Here is an 18,053-nt window from a genome sequence, read left to right on the forward strand (position 1 = left end):
AATTTTTCAACTTGACTGGATTTTCTCCCTCTGCGAGCTGCTCAGGGGGCAGGACTTCTGTCAATGGTGTCATATCTCCCTTCTGCCCCAATAGGCTGCTTAAGGAGAGTCCAGCCCACAGACTGAAGACCTTTGTGAGCTGCTTCTCACCCACCCAACCATGATGAGAGATCAGCTCAGAGATTCTGATCATTGCAAAGATCTCGGGCACTTCCATTTTGCAATTGAAAAGGGGCCTGCTGAGAAGCAGCACTGCACACTGATGTACCACCACTGCTCCCCACATTTGCTCTGGGAGGAGATGGGTGGGTTCAAAAGCAGCATGTGAGGAAGAAGCATACAGTCCAACCAGAAGTGCAGTGTGCATGCATATGGTACTTCTACATAGCTCATTCCTAACTACTTCTACAAAGCAAACAAGACTTGGTAAGACAATACTGCTTGGATGGGGAAAGGGGCTGGATTAACTGGGCAAAGTTTTGACCCTTGATAGATGATGAGCTGCAGGCTGCTTCTTGTCCCTATAACACCACTTCTCAAGCAAAATTCCCTTAAAGAGGGGAACTAGCTAGGCCAAAAGTAGCCCTCAAAGTGCTGCTTCTCACCTAGAAGGCAGCTCTCTCCTGCAAGAGTGATACAAGAGCTCATCATTCATTTCTGACTGGGAGTGGTCCCTGCGAGGTGAGAAGCAGGCCTGTCCATGGCATAAGCATTGGGGTGGTGGTGCAGAAATTGGTAATGGGGCCTGGATTCAGCCCAAGGGTGGGCCACCAATTAGTTATTCCTGGTTGAACGGCAGCAGGGCTGACTCCCATTTTCTGTAGGACCCTGAAATAAGAGACCAGTGTGGCATAGTGGTTAGAGTGTTGGACTACGACCTGGGAAACCAGGGTTCAAATCCCCACACAGCCATGAAGCTCACGGGGTGACCTTGGGCCAGTCACTGCCTCTCAGCCTCAGAGGGAGGCAATGAATACCGCTTACCGTGAAAACCTTATAAGTCAGGATCGACCTGAAGGCAGTCCATTTCCCTTTTTTCCAGGGTTCCCCTGAAGGCCTGGTCAGACTGGCCAGACCCAAGCAAAGCTTTTGTTCTGAATATGTGTGAAGCTTACGCTCATGCTTGAAGTTAACAAAAATAGAGAGATAGGTGGACTAAGCAACATTATGGGATGTATGCAAAGTAAGACACGGTCCTGTCAGTGCAAGGATTTCTGTTTTTGCAATGGGACTTTCTCTCTCCCCTTATGCCCCTACCAGTTTGTTCTAGGGATTCCCCCAACCCACAGCAGCGGATTTGGAGAGGATGCTGCACACATGGGGGAAGGAAGGGGGAGGGAAAGTCCCACTGTGCAAGCAGAAATCCTTGTCTCGATGGGATGTGCTAGCTGGATACTGCCCCCTGTCTAGATTGGATAGTTGGCATTTGAACCAAATTAAGGGAGGACATGGGGAGGGATCAAAGAGAAGGGCGGTGTGTGGTGGGGGAAAGATAAAGAGGAGGGACATCCAAGCCAGTCAGGCGGTATTAGGACAGTACGGTAAAAGATTACAGCTTTGTTCCATCTTTTGGGGATAATCCTTCTTTCAACAAGACACATTCAAAGGTATTTTATGGCAGCATTGCAATGTGTCAGTATGCAGGATTGGGGCCCTGAGGTTTCAGAAGATGAGGAGAGGGAGGGGGTCATTTGGCCAGAGCCATGTGAAGAAGAAGCAGAAGAGGGGGAGGGAATCCCAGAGATAGAACTGTCTGGCAGCGAAGACCTTGAAAGTCCAACAGACACAGATCCTTCCCGTGAGCTTCCCACGCCTTCCCCCCCTTCGAGCTCAGAGCAGTTGGAGAAGGAGGGAGGGCAAGGGGGAATCCAACCTCCTCCTGATCCAGGGAAAAGCAAAGAGAAGCAGCCAGATGGTTTAGGCCTTGCCCCCCCGCTTTCCCCCATACCTGAATCAGAGTCCTCAGAAGGGGAGGGGGCAGTAACCCTTCCTTCACCACGTACAAGGAGACAGCAAAAGAGACAACCAAAGAAGGGGGAGAGGAGGGGAGTGGATGTGAGCACTTTGAGGCGGAGTGAGAGAATTCGCGCTCGATTGCCCCCTTCTTAAGGGACAGGGGGAATAGTGGTTCCTTGTTCTGTCAACTCTCTTTCAAGTCGCAGGTTATGTTTTGTAGTGAAACTTCATGAGAAGGCGTAGTCTTTGTCTGGATATTACTTTAATAAAAACTGATTTGCTTTCACCAACTGGTCTGGTTCCTGAGTCCCAACCTGGATACGACAGTTTGACAGAACCACCTACCCAACCCTCAACACTTTCACCACTTAAACGTGACAAGATGGAAAAGGGAGCAGCAGGGGGGACAAATCCCACTTCTGAGGCGGAGGAAGTGCGACAGCTGAGGACTACTGTTGCAGATTTACAGGCAGATGTCCAAACCTTGTTGGCGTCAGTTAGGGCATTGAAAACTGACAATCAGACCTTGAAAGCCACGATAGACCAAATGCGGACAGCCCCTTCAGCCGCTGTGGTTAAGATCCCGATTGGATTACCACCTAAATATGCGGGACAGAGTTACCAACTCTCTACCTTCGTGGCTCAATGAGAAATGTATCTGGACATTAGGAATGCAGAATTTCCTAGTGATGCAGCCAAAGTGGCCTTCGTGATCAGTCTATTGGAAGGGGAAGCTGCCAAGTGTGTCACTCCCTGTCTAGTAAAAAGGGATGCCATTCTAGGAAGATATAGAGGATTTATACAATCCATGACCGAGATGTTTCAGGACCCTCAAAGAGCTGAGACTGTGGCGAGGCAATTGGGCGCTTTGAAGCAAGGGAAAGGAACTGTTTCAGAGTATACTAATGCCTTTAAAATCCTGGCTCAGGAAACTGGTTATAATGACTTAGCCCTGATGTTTATGTACCGAAGTGGACTGAATGCCGAGATCTTGGATGATCTGGCCAGAACTACACCCCCAACTGACCTGCCTGGGCTGATTCGGCTGTGCCTGCAAATTGATCACCGGTTGGAAGGAAGACGCCTGGAAAGGAAACAGGACATACAGAGGTACTCAGCTTCAGCCTCTCGCAGTAAAATCCCTCCGACTCCCAGGGTGACAGGTAACACAGGAGAAGGGTCGGGAGGGGCTTGTCCGAAGCTCTCAGAGGAGGAAAAAGAAAGGTGTCGTCGGGAACGTCTCTGTTTTTATTGTTCCAAGCCGGGACACGTCGCTAGGGAATGCGGACTTAAAGCAGATAAAACAGGGCCGTCGGGAAACTAAAGTACCCAGCTCTCGTGCAGGCGGAGAGCTGGGTGCCGCTGTGTACAAAGGGCCTCCGGTAGCACAGCCCCCTTCAAAAGGGGTATTGGTGCTACCGATTCGGATTACAACTTCCACAGGAGAAATGTTCAACTCTACAGCACTGATTGACAGTGGAGCCTCTACCAATTTCATTGATGCAAAGTTGGCAAAATGTCACCGAATCTCCCAATGGAAATTAGAAACCCCCTTGTCAGTTGAAACTATAGATGGCAGACCATTGAAGTCGGGTGGAGTGACTCGAGCCACAGAGGAATTGAAGCTAGAAATTCCTGGGCACGAAGAGCACATTTCTTTGTATGTGTCAGATCTCTCGAACTTTGATGTGATTCTGGGAATGCCCTGGCTAGCAAAGCATGACCCAAAAATAGCCTGGAAGGATGCGGTTGTGTGGTTCACTTCTCAGTACTGTCACGAGAACTGTCAGCCAGAGATAACCGTAAAAGCCCTGGCAGGAGCTGTGCAAGAGGTCAAGGAAGTAGTACTTCCCTCGAAATATGTGGATTTTGAAGATGTGTTTAACGAAAAGGAAGCAGAGGCGTTGCCCCCTCACCGCCCTTATGACTGTGCTATCGATTTAGTGCCAGGAGCAAGCATTCCAGCTGGGAGAATCTACTCCCTTACAGAGCCAGAGACAGCAACTCTGAGAGAGTTTTTGGACAAGAACCTGAAGCGAGGATTTATCCGTCCCTCACAATCTCCCGCAGGGGCCCCCTTGCTGTTCGTGAAGAAGAAAGGAGGTGAACTCAGACCCTGTAATGATTACTGCGCCTTAAATCAAATCACCATACCTAACAGTTACCCCTTGCCCTTGATTCCGGAGTTGTTAGACCGACTGCGTTCTGCAACAATCTTCACGAAATTGGACTTAAGAGGGGCATATAATCTGATTCAAATGAAGAAGGGGGATGAATGGAAGACCAGGTTCAACACCTCTTATGGTCAATTCGAATACCTGGTGATGCCTTTCGGGCTTTGTGGGAGTCCTGGCGTGTTTCAGAAGTTTATGAACGAAGTGTTTAGAGACCTCTTGGATCAGTACGTGATGTGTTATCTGGATGATATCCTGGTGTTTTCAAAGAACCAGGAAGAACATGATCAACACGTGAAAACTGTGTTGAAAAGACTGAGAGAGAACCACTTGTATGCCAAGTTAGAGAAATGTGGGTTTGACTTGTCATCTTTGGACTTCCTTGGATCCAGGAAAAGTGAGTAGTGTATTGGATTGGGGCAAGCCGACCACCAAGAAGGATGTACAGCGTTTTTTGGGATTTGCCAATTACTACAGAAAATTCATCCCAGGCTTTTCCAAGCTAACAGCCCCTCTTACTGACTGTTTAAGGGGAAAAGGAATGTTTCAATGGACAGAGAACGCAGCAAGAGCTTTCGAGGAACTGAAAAGGAAATTCGCATCCGAGCCTATTTTGCGTTTTGCTGACCCTACCCGCCCTTTCGTCGTGGAAGCGGATGCTCCTAGCCATAGGAGGGGTTCTCTTGCAGCCAGGAATGGACGGGAAGGAATTGTATCCCTGTGCGTATTTCTCCAGAAAATTAAAGGATGCCGAAAGAAATTATACAGTGTGGGAAAAAGAGCTGTTAGCCATCAAGGACTCATTTGAGAATTGGAGACAGTATTTAGAGGGAGCTCAGCAGCAGATAGAAGTACGTTCTGATCATAAGAACTTGGAAAGTCTGCAAACAGCAAGGAAACTGAACCAAAGACAGATACGTTGGTCACAGTTTTTCGCCAGGTTCAACTTCAGGATTACTTACCATGCCCATGCAAAAAATCAGAGAGCAGATGCTCTATCTAGACAACCACAGTACAAAGGAGATGAAGTTGACAGCCTTCCCCAGTACATTGTCCCCCCGGAGAAGCTGATGTTGGGATTATGCCAGCCTTCGTGGGAAGAGGAGCTCAGGAAGGCACAGCAGAGGGATCCATGCATGCAACAATATATCCAGGAAATGGAACAGGACCAGGATTCAGAAGTAAGTTTCCATTGGAAGGATGGACTGTTGTGGTTTAAAGCTGCCAGATATGTGCCAAAGGGGGACCTAAGACTCAGAATTTTGCGTCAATGTCATGACTCTATCACGGCTGGGCACTTTGGCATCTTTAAGACCATTCAGAATGTGGCTAAGGATTTTTGGTGGCCCCAAATGCGCCGAGACATTGAGAACTATGTAAAATCCTGCTTTGTCTGTATGCGAGCGAAAACAGACACGGGAAAACCGGTAGGTTTGCTTAACCCACGCCGACCGAGCCCTGGAAGGACCTTTCCATGGATTTTATAACTGATTTACCAAAGTCACAAGGAATGACGGCTATATTGGTCATCGTGGATTCTTTGACAAAGATGGCACATTTCCTTCCTTGCTCAGGAGCCTTAGAAGCTAGAGAAACAGCAAAACTATTCATAAAGGAAATCTACCGATTGCATGGACTGCCAAATAGTTTAGTCTCGGATCGGGGAACTCAATTTACAGCTAAATTTTGGAGAGCAGTTTGGAAACAGCTGCAGACGGAGTTGAAACTTTCTTCAGCTCATCACCCCCAGACAGACGGGCAGACAGAGAGACTTAATGCTGTTCTAGAAAGGTATTTACGTTATGTGTCTTACCAACAGACTGATTGGGTCTCTTATTTGCATTTTGCAGAATTTGCTTATAATAACTCATTGCATACCAGTACTGGACAAACACCTTTCTTTGCTAATTATGGATTCCACCCCAAAGCTTTCCCTAGCAGTACAGGAAGTATGCCTGTACCAGCTGCAGGAGAATTTCTGCAGGAGCTTCAGGCAGTGCAGCAGGTACTGAAACAACAACTAGACAAGGCCAAAACGGAATATAAACGAATTGCTGATCAACATCAGTGGGAGGGCCCCCCCCTTCAAATAGGAGACAAGGTATGGTTGTCTACCCGCTTCCTCCAGATGCCGGGCAAATGCAGAAAGCTGCAGGATAAGAGAGTGGGGCCCTTTAAATAGAGGCACAAATCAATCCAGTGGCTTATCGTCTGAAGTTGCCAGATACTTTTAAAATGCACCCTGTGTTCCATCGCTCCTTGTTAACGAAAGCAGCCCCTCCCAGTGATTTAAGACCGGTGGAATCTCCAGGGGCGCCGATAATAGTGGATGAGCAAACAGAGTTTGAAGTGGCAGAAATTCTGGACTCAAGGAGAAGGCGTAATAAACTACAGTATTTGATTCACTGGAAGGGTTATGGACCAGCCGACAGGTCACGGGAAAACGAAACCGATATCCATGCTCTGGACTTAGTAAAAAACTTTCATCAACGGTTCCCTCATCGTCCCAAGCCGACAAGTTGGGGGGGAGCACAGCATGGGAGAGGGGATGGTGTCAGGATGCAGGATTGGGGCCCTGAGGTTTCAGAAGATGAGGAGAGGGAGGGGGTCATTTGGCCAGAGCCGTGTGAAGAAGAAGCTGAAGAGGGGGAGGGAATCCCAGAGATAGAACTGTCTGGCAGCGAAGACCTTGAAAGTCCAACAGACACAGATCCTTCCCGTGAGCTTCCCACGCCTTCCCCCCCTTCGAGCTCAGAGCAGTTGGAGAAGGAGGGAGGGCAAGGGGGAATCCAACCTCCTCCTGATCCAGGGAAAAGCATAGAGAAGCAGCCAGATGGTTTAGGCCTTGCCCCCCCGCTTTCCCCCATACCTGAATCAGAGTCCTCAGAAGGGGAGGGGGCAGTAGTACCTCCTTCACCATGTACAAGGAGACAGCAAAAGAGACAACCAAAGAAGGGGGAGAGGAGGGGGGTGGATGAGAGCACTTTGAGGCGGAGTGAGAGAATTCGCGCTCGATTGCCCCCTTCTTAAGGGACAGGGGGAATAGTGGTTCCTTGTTCTGTCAACTCTCTTTCAAGTCGCAGGTTATGTTTTGTAGTGAAACTTCATGAGAAGGCGTAGTCTTTGTCCGGATATTACTTTAATAAAAACTGATTTGCTTTCACCAACTGGTCTGGTTCCTGAGTCCCAACCTGGATACGACACAATGTGTGGGTAACAGCTCAAGAAATAATGCAAGAGTACTATGAGGTAATCAGTCTAGCATCGGCAGAGAGTGGAGGTTATAAAAAGAAGAGAGAAAAAGGAGAAAATGAGACCGTGAGAACATCAGATCGATTTAACTCCAGTTCTGTCAACTGAAGACGAGACTTTGAAGAAGAACTCCTCCCTGGATTACAAACTGCAGGACGGTCCGCCTTTGCCATTGGACTGACTGGAAAAGGTCCAGCGCTCACTTCTGCCTGAAGATAAGAGGACTGCCCTTCCCCTTTGCTGGAGGAGAACCCACTGCCAGACAGGGATTTGGTGCTTTCAGTTGCAGGGAGCCATCTTGGAACAGTAACTCTATTCCCTGTTGCAGTTAAACCCATGTGGGCAATTGTTTTGGAAGCCTCAAGGGCATTTGCTTTGCTGTGTACTTAATTAAGTTGAGCTACACCTTTTCCCTTTTGTGTTGTGGATTTCTGTTCCTGATTACATGGTTTTTAGAACCCTAGTTAACTCCTCACACTGACCTCTGCTAGTGCCTACACCCTGCCCTACCCTTCCTATCATCTCTCCACCATGCACACATACACAACTTTGAAAGTGACAATTGCAAAGAGTGCAGTAAAATCCAGTCCCCCCAAAATGCTAATATTGCTGCTTTGCAATAGGTGCTTCACAGATAAAAGTTCCAGGGGTGGAGAGGAACTCCACACTCCAAAAAGACCCTCTGCCTCTGAAGGTCTAGGTCAGACTGGTTTCCATGTGCAAGCCACAAGTTCCAGACAGCATTTGTGATGTGCTTTTTCACCCCAATTTATCATTATTCTCTCATCAGTCACTTGTTTTCATAACTATAAAAACAAATCAGACAGAAGATGAAGCTTTATTTCTTTCCTTTTACCTGGTTATCCAAACAAATATAGATAGATATGACTTGCCCCAGGTGCGCAGACACAGCTTCCCAACAAGTGTATACTGGGCAAAATGTATTGGGTGTGTGTGATAATTGGGTATAATGGCATACCTTGTTTTCTTTCTACAGCAGTGTGTTCCCATGGAGGGAAAGCATAGTTTCGGAAATATCCCCCTTTCTCTCCCCTCCTAGGCCTCTTGGAAGGGAGGGAGAGGATGCAATATAATCAGTAGGAGGGTTCATAAGCCCAGAAACTGGGTTCAGGGTGGGGTCATTTCTGAGGGATGAAAGACAAAGAAGCTTCAGAGATGGATGTGGGAGGAGAGATGAAGAGAGATTCCCAGGCTGGGAAGTGTAACCTGCAAAGCCCAGTGGCTTCAAACAGGCACGCTCTACTCAAAAGTGTGGGGAATATACCGAGGCCTAAAATAGAGCATCTGGGATTGTATTCTGGATCAACATTTGCAGTGGTTTGTGAAGAAAGTTACAAAAGTCAGACTGTGGAGAACTGCCCTTGACTTTGCAGAACTTGACATACATAGGGGGAAAGGAGTGTAATCAATGCACAAAATTACCTCATAACAGTGAAATGCATAGGACTATGGCAGACTCTAACCAACGGTAGCTAGTGAAAGCTGAAATGGGGAGGTACGGACTTCCCATTGAACTCCCCCCCCCAAACACCGCAATTCTGCAATGTGTGTTGCTTAGTTCAGCAACAGAATATCCATTTTGCACGCATAGGATCCTTGAGTCAGGCCCTGCTATCTCCAGTTGGGCTCTCAGGAAACAGGACTGTGAAAGCCCTTTGTGCCAGACCTTATTTATTTATTTATTTTATTTGTTAGATTTCTATCCCGCTCTTCCTCCTAGTAGGAGCCCAGACCCTGAAGAGTCATCGCTGTTACTGTGCTAGATGGACCAGTAAGTGCACTTGATATATTTCCATGTCTTCCTGACATCCTTACTGGACATGAGAGAGTTGAACCTATGGCTGTTACTCTTATGTACTCACAGGCAACCTCCATTAGAAAAGGTGGGACTGGCATCCAGGAAAACATGTCCAAACCTGGGATTCAGGATAGTGGAGCTTTTTCACAGAAAAGTACAACAGCTTCTCCACCCAAAGCTCAGTGGGGAACAACTGAAGAAAAGAAGCAGGGTGTCCTACTCTGCACGTGGCAGGCTCATCATGCATGGGCTGTGAAGATCAAAGGATTCTTCCAACGAAGCAGATGTCAGCCACACAATCAAGGACATAACCCTGGGCAGGGTAACTCAGCTTCTTGGCAGACCCCTTGGCATCTTTTGTCCCCGCATACACTGAGTATCTCATTTGTGTATCTTGCCATACTCCCAATGAAGCATGAATTGAAGTAGACAGGGGATGTGGCAGGGCAAAGAGAAACTTTGTGAGGCGGGATTTCAGAAGCTGCAGCGCTGCTAGAAGCCCCCAAGAGAAGCAGGCATAGGAAGGGTTAAGTGTCCTGCACTCCTTCTCTGCTCTGGGTTGTTCTCCTCCTGAAGCTGTTTTTCTCTCTAAAACACACACACACACACAAACAGAGAGAGAGCCTCTGCAGGTAAGCTTAGTCAGGAGGGAAGCATAAGGGAACAGGGCCGGCCCTCTTTTGTTGTTTCCTGATGCCTGGCACTCTCCGGTGCTCCCTCCCTTTCTCAGTTCCTGCAAATCCCTCCGCAGATCCAGTCCCTTCCCTCCCTCTTCGCTCTTGCTTTCCCCAGCCACCCACTTCTTCCCAACCCCGTCAATCTTTAGACTGTAAAGTCATTGAGACAGAGACGTGCCTTTTTTCCTTTTCTGCTTACGCGACGTAAGGCAGCTATTGACGATGCTGTAATAAATAATTCGTCTATAAGGAAAGCAATTGTGCGTGGGATGGAGAGAGCAACCGACAGTCATTTCTTAAAAGGTTAAACCGGCTGCCGCGAGGCTGCCCAAGAGATTCCCTGCGCAACCCTGTGCAGATCTACTCGGATGTAAGCCAGATTCCCATGGAGGCAGCAGCCCAGGGAAGTGCAAGAGCCGCTGTCCCTGGCGTGCTCGTTTAAGAGGAGCCTACGAGCTCGCTCTGAAGGAGGGCATATTCAGAACCATGACACGATTCCACATACTTTGTTCGGCATTCCTACCGCGGGGGTTGCTAATATGATAACACTGGTGACCACCCCCAGCCAGGGCGGGTGCTATCGTTAGGCCAACTCCGCAGCCGCCTAGGGCGCAGACCTCGGAGGGGCGCAGTACTGACCTTTGAGGGGCACAGTTTTATACAGATAAGGTTTTTTAACCCTTGGGAAAAATGCAACTAAAATAAACTTAGCAGTTTCAAGTTTTGTGCTTTTCATTTTTTCTACATCTGTTTTTGAAAATTGAAGTTAGCAGTTTTTTTGGAGGGGTGCAAGTAGTTAGCCTTGCCTAGGGCGCAAAATAGCCTGGCACCGGCACTGCCCCCAGCTTCACGTGTTTGAATTTTTTAAAGGACTCATTCATTGCCACTCGGTAGACAGGGAGCCACTGCGGGGGTTTCACTTGCTCTCCATTCCCCTTCTAAAACCGGGTGATCATTACGACCTACCTCACGGGGCTGTGGGAAACGCGGGAAGGGCTGGGAATCCCGGGTTGTGCCATTCAGAATCGCCGTCCAAGTCCTGACAAGGAGTCGTCCGCCCGTCCAAGTATGACTCGCGGTCCTTGAGCCAGAACCCGGCGGCTCAGCAGTTGCGGTCCGCCGCTGGCCGGAGCCGGGCCCCCTTGGACTTGGATTCTGCCTGCTGTCCACGGCGCCTCAGAGAGAGAGCCTCTGCTAGGCTCCGTGGCATTTCCCCGCTCGGGAACAGCCGCCAACGGCCACGTCCCGTCCCCCGAGATTCGAAGGGGTGGCAGCTGCAGCGGCTCGCAGCCCTGCCGGCTCTCACGACCCCTCGGGGCAGAAAGCAGCAGGAGGAACCAGCGGAGACCCTCCACGATCCGGGGGTGGCTCCCCCTCAGCCGGGTAGTCTGGCCCGAGCTCAGTGCGAGGCGCTCCCTGCACAGCTGCGCTGCAGCAGCCGCAAAAGTAGCGACGCTGCCAGCCAGCGGGCCAGGGCCAGCCGGGACACGTCTTTTGAACGAGCCCGGCTGCCTCTGAGCCACGTGCAGGAATGGGCTGGCCTCGAGGGGTGGAAAGCGGCTGGGATCAGACTCGAAGTGTCACCTGGCCCAATGTTGAGAGCGGCGAGGCTCAAGCCCGCCAGTCTGGAGTCCCTGCCCCCTAATTCTACTGGATGCAGCGAGGGTCAGGCATTTTGCGCGTGCTCAGAGGCACTAATCCACTATACCCCATATGTGGGAAGAGTGTGCCTGTGCTCAAGTCCTGCTTGCGGGATCCCCGCGGGCAGCTGGCTGGCCACTGAGGACAGGATGCTGGACTTGACTGGCTTTTGGCCTGATCCAGCAGGCTCTTTCTCTTATGTTCTGGCACTGAGCCCTTGCATTGCAAAGCTTAATGGTTCGGGGGTGGGTTCTGAATGATTCAGATTAATCCTTGTTTGGGTCTTCTGCCCCTCCCCACTCGAATCCACTACCCTGCAGGAGGCCTGGGCTGTCTCCCCTTCCCCTCTCTTTCAGAAATAGCTAGGCTGGACCAAGACATTTTGCTACCTTCAAAAGCTGCACCACAGCCTCTCAGAGGTGCGGCTCAAGATCCTTTGCGCTGTTGCAGGAAATGGTGGGCTGCATAGCCCTACACTGTAAAAAAATATGTTTGAGTGCACCTTTCAGGGTAGGCCTGGTAGCTTCATTGGTGCTCCATAGAAATCTGGCAGCTCCAAGTGATTGTTGTGCCATTCAGGCCATCTTAAAAGCAGCAAATGAATTATGGTGGGCTCCGGGCTGCTGTGCGTCCACCACTAGATCCCATTGTTTTCTTGGAACTGGCAGTTAGAGAACCCAGAAATCCTGGTCCTGGCACCCCCTCCCCCTTGTAAAGTACTGGGAATAATTATTAATAGAATAGCAAACAGGCTCATCAGTCCTAGGAGGCTGGTGAAATGTCTGGAGGAAGTGTTGCTCAATTCAGTGGTTAAGGGGAATAAAAGGCCATTTGCCAGAGAAGGGAAAACATGGAAGGTTGGTATGATGATCCCAATCCATGCCTCCCTCCATTGGAGGTGATTAAAGGTTAATTCATTCTCTTGAGAGAGTTTGACAGATATCCAAGGTTCTCTTCAGCTTCTCTAACTGGAAATATGTGCTGGAGGCTTCTTCTTTGTATTACTAGTCAAAAGCCTCGTGGCTGATTGGTATCTCCAGGATGTTAATCGGTATATGACAGAATTCCTTCCAGGAGCAGAGTTGAGTTGTTGCAGGATCTGCAATATTTTGTGGAACAGGAGATTGAATATGCAAGATCATGTAAATACAACAGAATTAATCCAGACAATTTATTACTATGGCAGGAGACTTTTTAGACATTATGCTTAAATACAATGCAGCTCTTTTTTTTTTAAAGAACAGGGCAATCCTATGCACATTTACTCAAAAGTAAGTGCTACTGAGCAATCAGATTAACTCTTAAGTAAATGTGTATAGGATTAAAGTGTGTATCGGACTCCTTATGAGATGGAATCTGTGTAACAAACATGGGCTTATATAAATGTTATTAACTGATGATATTTTATTCTTAAGGATGCTAACTTTCCCATAGCTTCACGCATTGCAACCATTGCTGTCTGGGGTGATCATCTCTTCTGGAAATTTGCTGAGAGACTTTCTTTAACTGATGAAGTTTGATACTTATTTTTAAACTATTACAAAAAAAACCACCTTGGAGTCAGACCCAATGTTTTTATAGCTGACATAATGTATCCTGTTAAGAACATACAAAGAGGCCTGCTGGATGCGAGCAAAGGTCCATCTAGTCCAGCATCCTGTTGCCAAAGTGCCCATCCAGATGCCTTGTCTCGTCTGGGAAGCCCACAAGCAGGACCAGAGAGTGCAATAGTGTGATTCCCAACAACTGGTATTTAGCAGCATGGTGCCTCTGTCCATCGGGGCAGAGAATAGCCATTGTGACTAGAGTTCTTGATAGCCTTATTCTCCATGAATTTGTCCAATTCTCTTTTAAAGTCATCCAAGTTGGTGACTATCACTTTAATAGTGGAAGATTCAGAAATGGAGAGTATACTATACCAGAGAGTGAATACTTTTTGCAAGAATGATATTATAACTGTTGCTATTTATAATTCTCACCATGAAGCTGTAAGTTATCTCCTGAGCCCTGAGGACAGAATGCAGCAGTCACACTCCAAGACTCATATCTGTTTGTTCCATTTATTTACAGTTCTATCCAACTAATTAATAGGCCATTAATTTCAATGGGTCTACTTTGAGTTTGACAACCCTTTATTTATAAAATCATTTGTATGCCACCTTTTGGGGGCATAGTCCACACAGGGTGGATTTTACAGCATCAGCATAATCATAATAGTATATTCACATTGGGATGTCAATAATATATCAATATACTCCTCATTAAATGTCATACTAAAAGAGGCTGTTGGAGAAGCCTTCCAGGGACCAGAACTTCAGCTAGAATTAGGGTTGCCAGGTTCAGGGCCTGAGGCTGATCCTGTATCTTTAGGAGAAGAGAAAGTCAGCCAAGTGCAGGTGTTCTTGCAACACTGTAATGGGAAAAACCACAAGGTGGAATTCTCCCTTCCCCTCCACAACTTTTAAAGACACAGAAGACCTCTTGGTTGCCAGGCCCTGTAAATTCAGAAGTGCAGGGTCCCTTCATGTTAATCATAGCCACACCCCCTCCCTTTTTTGCTGCGGGGTTGAGAATAAGGTCCTTGTTAATGCTTTCTCCCCTATTAGACATCTTTAGGAGCCAATAAGCATGAAAGGAGAGAGTGTTAGCTACTGACAAGACTCTTCTCAGTGGCTGACTCACCTTCTTTCATTCTGATTGGCTCTAATCAACAGGAAAGGTCAAAACATGTTAGAAGGTTTTCCTCAGTGGCTTAGACACACCCCTTTCATGCTGGTTAGATCACAGGATGCTGAAGATACAGGAAGCCTGCTGGGACCCTGCTCCCACAAAAGTAAAGGGTCTAAGACTCTCTGAGACCCTGGACGACTGCACCCCTGGTTGCTGCTATCTGTGTCCTATATGCACTGCCAAGGACCCTGCTCAATAGCCTTGCCTTGCTGCAATTGGCCTATTGCTGAACTGGTTCTGCTCGTGTGAATCCCTAGAGCAATTTCCCCAGCACTGCCCTCACCTGCTTCTCATGCAAGCCTAGCTTGCAAGTTCAGACCAGCTCTCTGGGCCAGCCACACCCCAGCCTTGGCATTGTCCCTGAGGTTACTTCTCCTCTCCCTCTTTGCAGCACCCACTAAGGGAGGCACCCACACCATGGGAGATCATATTAGCTAAAGCAAGTTTGGGCTCTACGTGGCTGTTGACCTGGAAGGCTGGAGGACAATTAAGCAAGCGTAAGGAGGAGATGTGTGTCAGCCTTACCTTTCTCTGCTGTGGGGTTTGCTCCTAATCTCCTTCAGTTCTTGTGGAATTTCTCAGTGCACCTACTTCCAGACCTCTGGAACTCACTGGTGGCTGGAGATACGTGGTGATGCTTTGGGAATTTCTTGCAGGGTGGTCATGTTGCAGCCCTCAGAGGGAGATGCTAGGGAGAGCAGGAGAAAGGTGCTGCCCAGTGGGCTGCTAAGAGGAAAAGAAGTGGTGGTGGTGGTGGTGGTGGTGGTGGTGGTGGTGGTGGTGTTGTTGCCGCCACCACTGCTCTCTGGAAAGGTAGTTTCTCAGCCTTCATTTAGAAAAGACATCATGTGTGGCTGGCCAACCAAACCAGTTCCAATTAACTTAAATTGCTTGGTTAATTAGCTGACCCTTCTCTGAACAATCGAGAACTTCAAGGGGAGGGTGGTGTTCCCACATCATTCACAGCAGAATTCAACTGTCCAGGCCCTTAACAGTTTTTCCTTCCCCTTTCCCTGCCAGAAGTCATGATTCCTGGAGGAGGTGATCTCACTTCAAACTGCAACCCAGCCCTAGGATGAGCAGGAGGGAGGCTGGTGGGCCACTGGATGGTCCCCAGCACCTGCTGGTTGCTGGGATCCTTGCTAAGAATGCTGGGCAATGTGGCTCTTGGACTTATCTTGCAAGGCACATTGCTACATTTTTGAGTAAGAGTGAGCCTTCAGGAAGACACTGAGCACAGACTGGATATATCTTAACTGTTAAAAGAGATTCCAACTATGTGCTCTTCCTTTGTCAATGTAAAATAAATCAGTGGACCATGGGAGTTTCAGTGACAAGAAAAGCAGAGTACACAAGACTGAATGCAATCCAAACATGGGCAAGAACCGTCTGAGTTTAGTCTTGTAAAAACAAGCAAACCTGCTTTCTTGGTCTGGTCTAACCTAGCTAATGGGCCACAACGTGATACTATGAGAAAGACTGGAGGAGAATCAGCACTGAAGGGTACAATGGGGAGCAGCATGGCTTACTTGTTGGAGGAGGCCCCAGTCTCTCCTGTTCCTTTCTTGACCCCCAAAGTATATGTGTGTGTGTGTGTGTTAATGTGTACACATGCAATATATATTCCGCCCTTGCAAAAGGCAAAAAAACCCATACACACGCGCAAAGCACAGGCTGACAACTCAAGGGACGAGGATAAAACCGTTCTTCAGGGTGCCGTAATTGCGTCGTCTGGTAATTTTATTAATGTGCATTCATAGCTGCCTTAAATGCTTATTATTGTTGTTGTTGTTGTTGTTGTTGTTATCATCATCACCATCATCAACAACAATAATAATAATAATAATTATTATTATTATTACAGGAGGTCGAGAATGGCTTTGTTCTCTCCTGGGAATGCAACCTGGCAAAGCATCAGGAGTCTTTGTGGCATTAATTATGTCCTGGGAATTGGGCGTGTGTCGTCATGTTTCCCCCCCCCCCCCCGTGCCCAGGGCCTTGGCTCCTGTAGTGCTCCTTTTACAGAAGTCCTGGTGCTGGGTTTTGAAGCAGTTCCAGGATCTACCAGGAAGATTTCTCTGCTGTCTCATTAGTCAAAATATTTTCCTTACATGAAGGTACAACCCCAAAACTTGAAAGTCTAAGGCAGCCTTCCCCAACTTGATGCCCTCCAGGTGCTGTTGGACTACAAATCCCATAATTCCTGACCACTGCCCATGCTGGCTGGGACTGATGAGAGTTGTAGTCTAAAACATCTGCAGGGCACCAGGCTGGCAAAGGCTGATCTAAGGGCATTTCATACAAGACTGTAAATCAGGTTCAACACACACCTCTGTATGTGAGACTCAACTATGATTTTTAGGAAGTTTTGAAGGCACAAGAATGCAGGATTTCAAATTCCACTAGAAGGAAGATGGACTGATATTTGCATCATTAGAAGGTAGCTATGAATGCTTTCTGGGGATTCAGCCTCTTTTTAAATTAGTGGCAATTACTTCTGAATAAAGGTTTCTAAGATCGGTCTCACTAAAGTTCCTGATTCACTGAGTACTCATTGGGTACTGTTATGCAGATACAAGCTACCAGGTCTTGTCAGCATCCTTGGGCAGTTCCAGTTGGCCAGGTCATCTGCAATATGGAGTTATAATACTTTTTTGCTGCCCATAGCAACCATTTTGTGTTGACACCCATCGCACTTTTATCAAGGTATAAGTACCAGCACCTCTATTTTTTTTTAACCAAAAAAGTACTGTGTGTATGTATGTGCCTTTCTGTTCTCCCCCAGAACTTGCTCCTGGGGCAGGGCCCATCAATACCTAACTGCAAAATCCACATTTTCCATATTCAGTTGGTGGCCTCGAGATCCATACATGTCTTGTTTGTGGTTGGATTATTGTGAAAACACGATTATCAAGCGTCCATAAGTGTGGACTTTTAATTTTTTTTATTTATTTTATTAGTTTTTTTATTTTTTTATTTCTTTCTCATTGGCTGCAGTGATTGGTCCATAGCAGTCATTAGCTTTTTGTACTCTTTTTCAGAACAGCGTAGAAATGTATATATATATTTAATTCCCACACATGTGCAGGTTTGTGGATGTGCAAAATGGCAATGTTATTCCCCCCCCCCAAGTGCAAGCAAACTAAACGTTTGGGTTGTTACATATAACATAGTGAATACCAAGGATGGGGGCTGCTGGTTACTACCGATTCCACTGAATTTGTCGAAATGAGAGGCAAATTCTATGTTCAATTGTTTCCCACTTTCTCCTGCTGTTACCTTCTGCCCAGTGCACCCACCAAATCTCTTCTTCATGCCTCCTCCTCCCAACTTGTATTAGATCCTCCACCGCCCACCATGGGAGAAAGCAAGAGATGGTCTCTCATTCAGTTTCAAGGTACCAAAGGGAGGACCCAGATTAGTCGGTTTTAGACTCCAAAGAAAAGAACACAACTTACAGTGCATACACTCTCTCTCTCTCTCTCTCTCTCTCTCACACACACACACACAGAGGGAGAGGGAGAGAGAGAGGAGAGAGAGAGAAGCTGATCTCCCCTTCCTCATTCCTGATTTTTGGCTCTTTGGTATGCTTGGCTCCCCCTCCCATCCCCATCAGCTATTGGGCAGGAAAAGAGAGGCTTTGCCTGCTGCTGGATCGGCTGCAAGATCAATGCCACATTAAAAGTACTAGAGCTTGCTCCTCCCCCCCCCCTTTCCCCCTATCAGCCCAAGGAAGCTCAGTTAAAAACCTCCTTTAAACTCCATGTTTTCAATTAATTGTTTGTGTAACATTGCAAAATAGCT

At 47.7% G+C, this 18,053-nt stretch overlaps 1 protein-coding gene across 3 annotated transcripts in view; it reads right to left on the reverse strand.

The window, feature by feature from the left end:
* Positions 1–15,039, reverse strand: part of S1PR5 (sphingosine-1-phosphate receptor 5) — a 35,906-nt gene extending 20,867 nt beyond the window's left edge. The window contains exons 1-2 of one of the 3 annotated variants that reach the window (XM_061582847.1): positions 14,775–15,039; positions 10,845–12,618 (exon numbers count right to left, since the gene is read on the reverse strand). The gene's annotated coding sequence lies outside the window, so the exon portion shown is untranslated. Of the gene's footprint in view, positions 1–10,844; positions 12,619–14,201; positions 14,261–14,281; positions 14,382–14,774 lie in introns of those variants that run through there. The other 2 variants (XM_061582848.1, XM_061582849.1) reach the window with 2 other exon arrangements.
* Positions 15,040–18,053: the final 3,014 nt, after the last annotated feature.

The sequence above is a fragment of the Rhineura floridana genome, chromosome 1 (genome assembly GCF_030035675.1).
Source record: "Rhineura floridana isolate rRhiFlo1 chromosome 1, rRhiFlo1.hap2, whole genome shotgun sequence".
NCBI classification, from domain to species: Eukaryota; Metazoa; Chordata; class Lepidosauria; order Squamata; family Rhineuridae; genus Rhineura; species Rhineura floridana.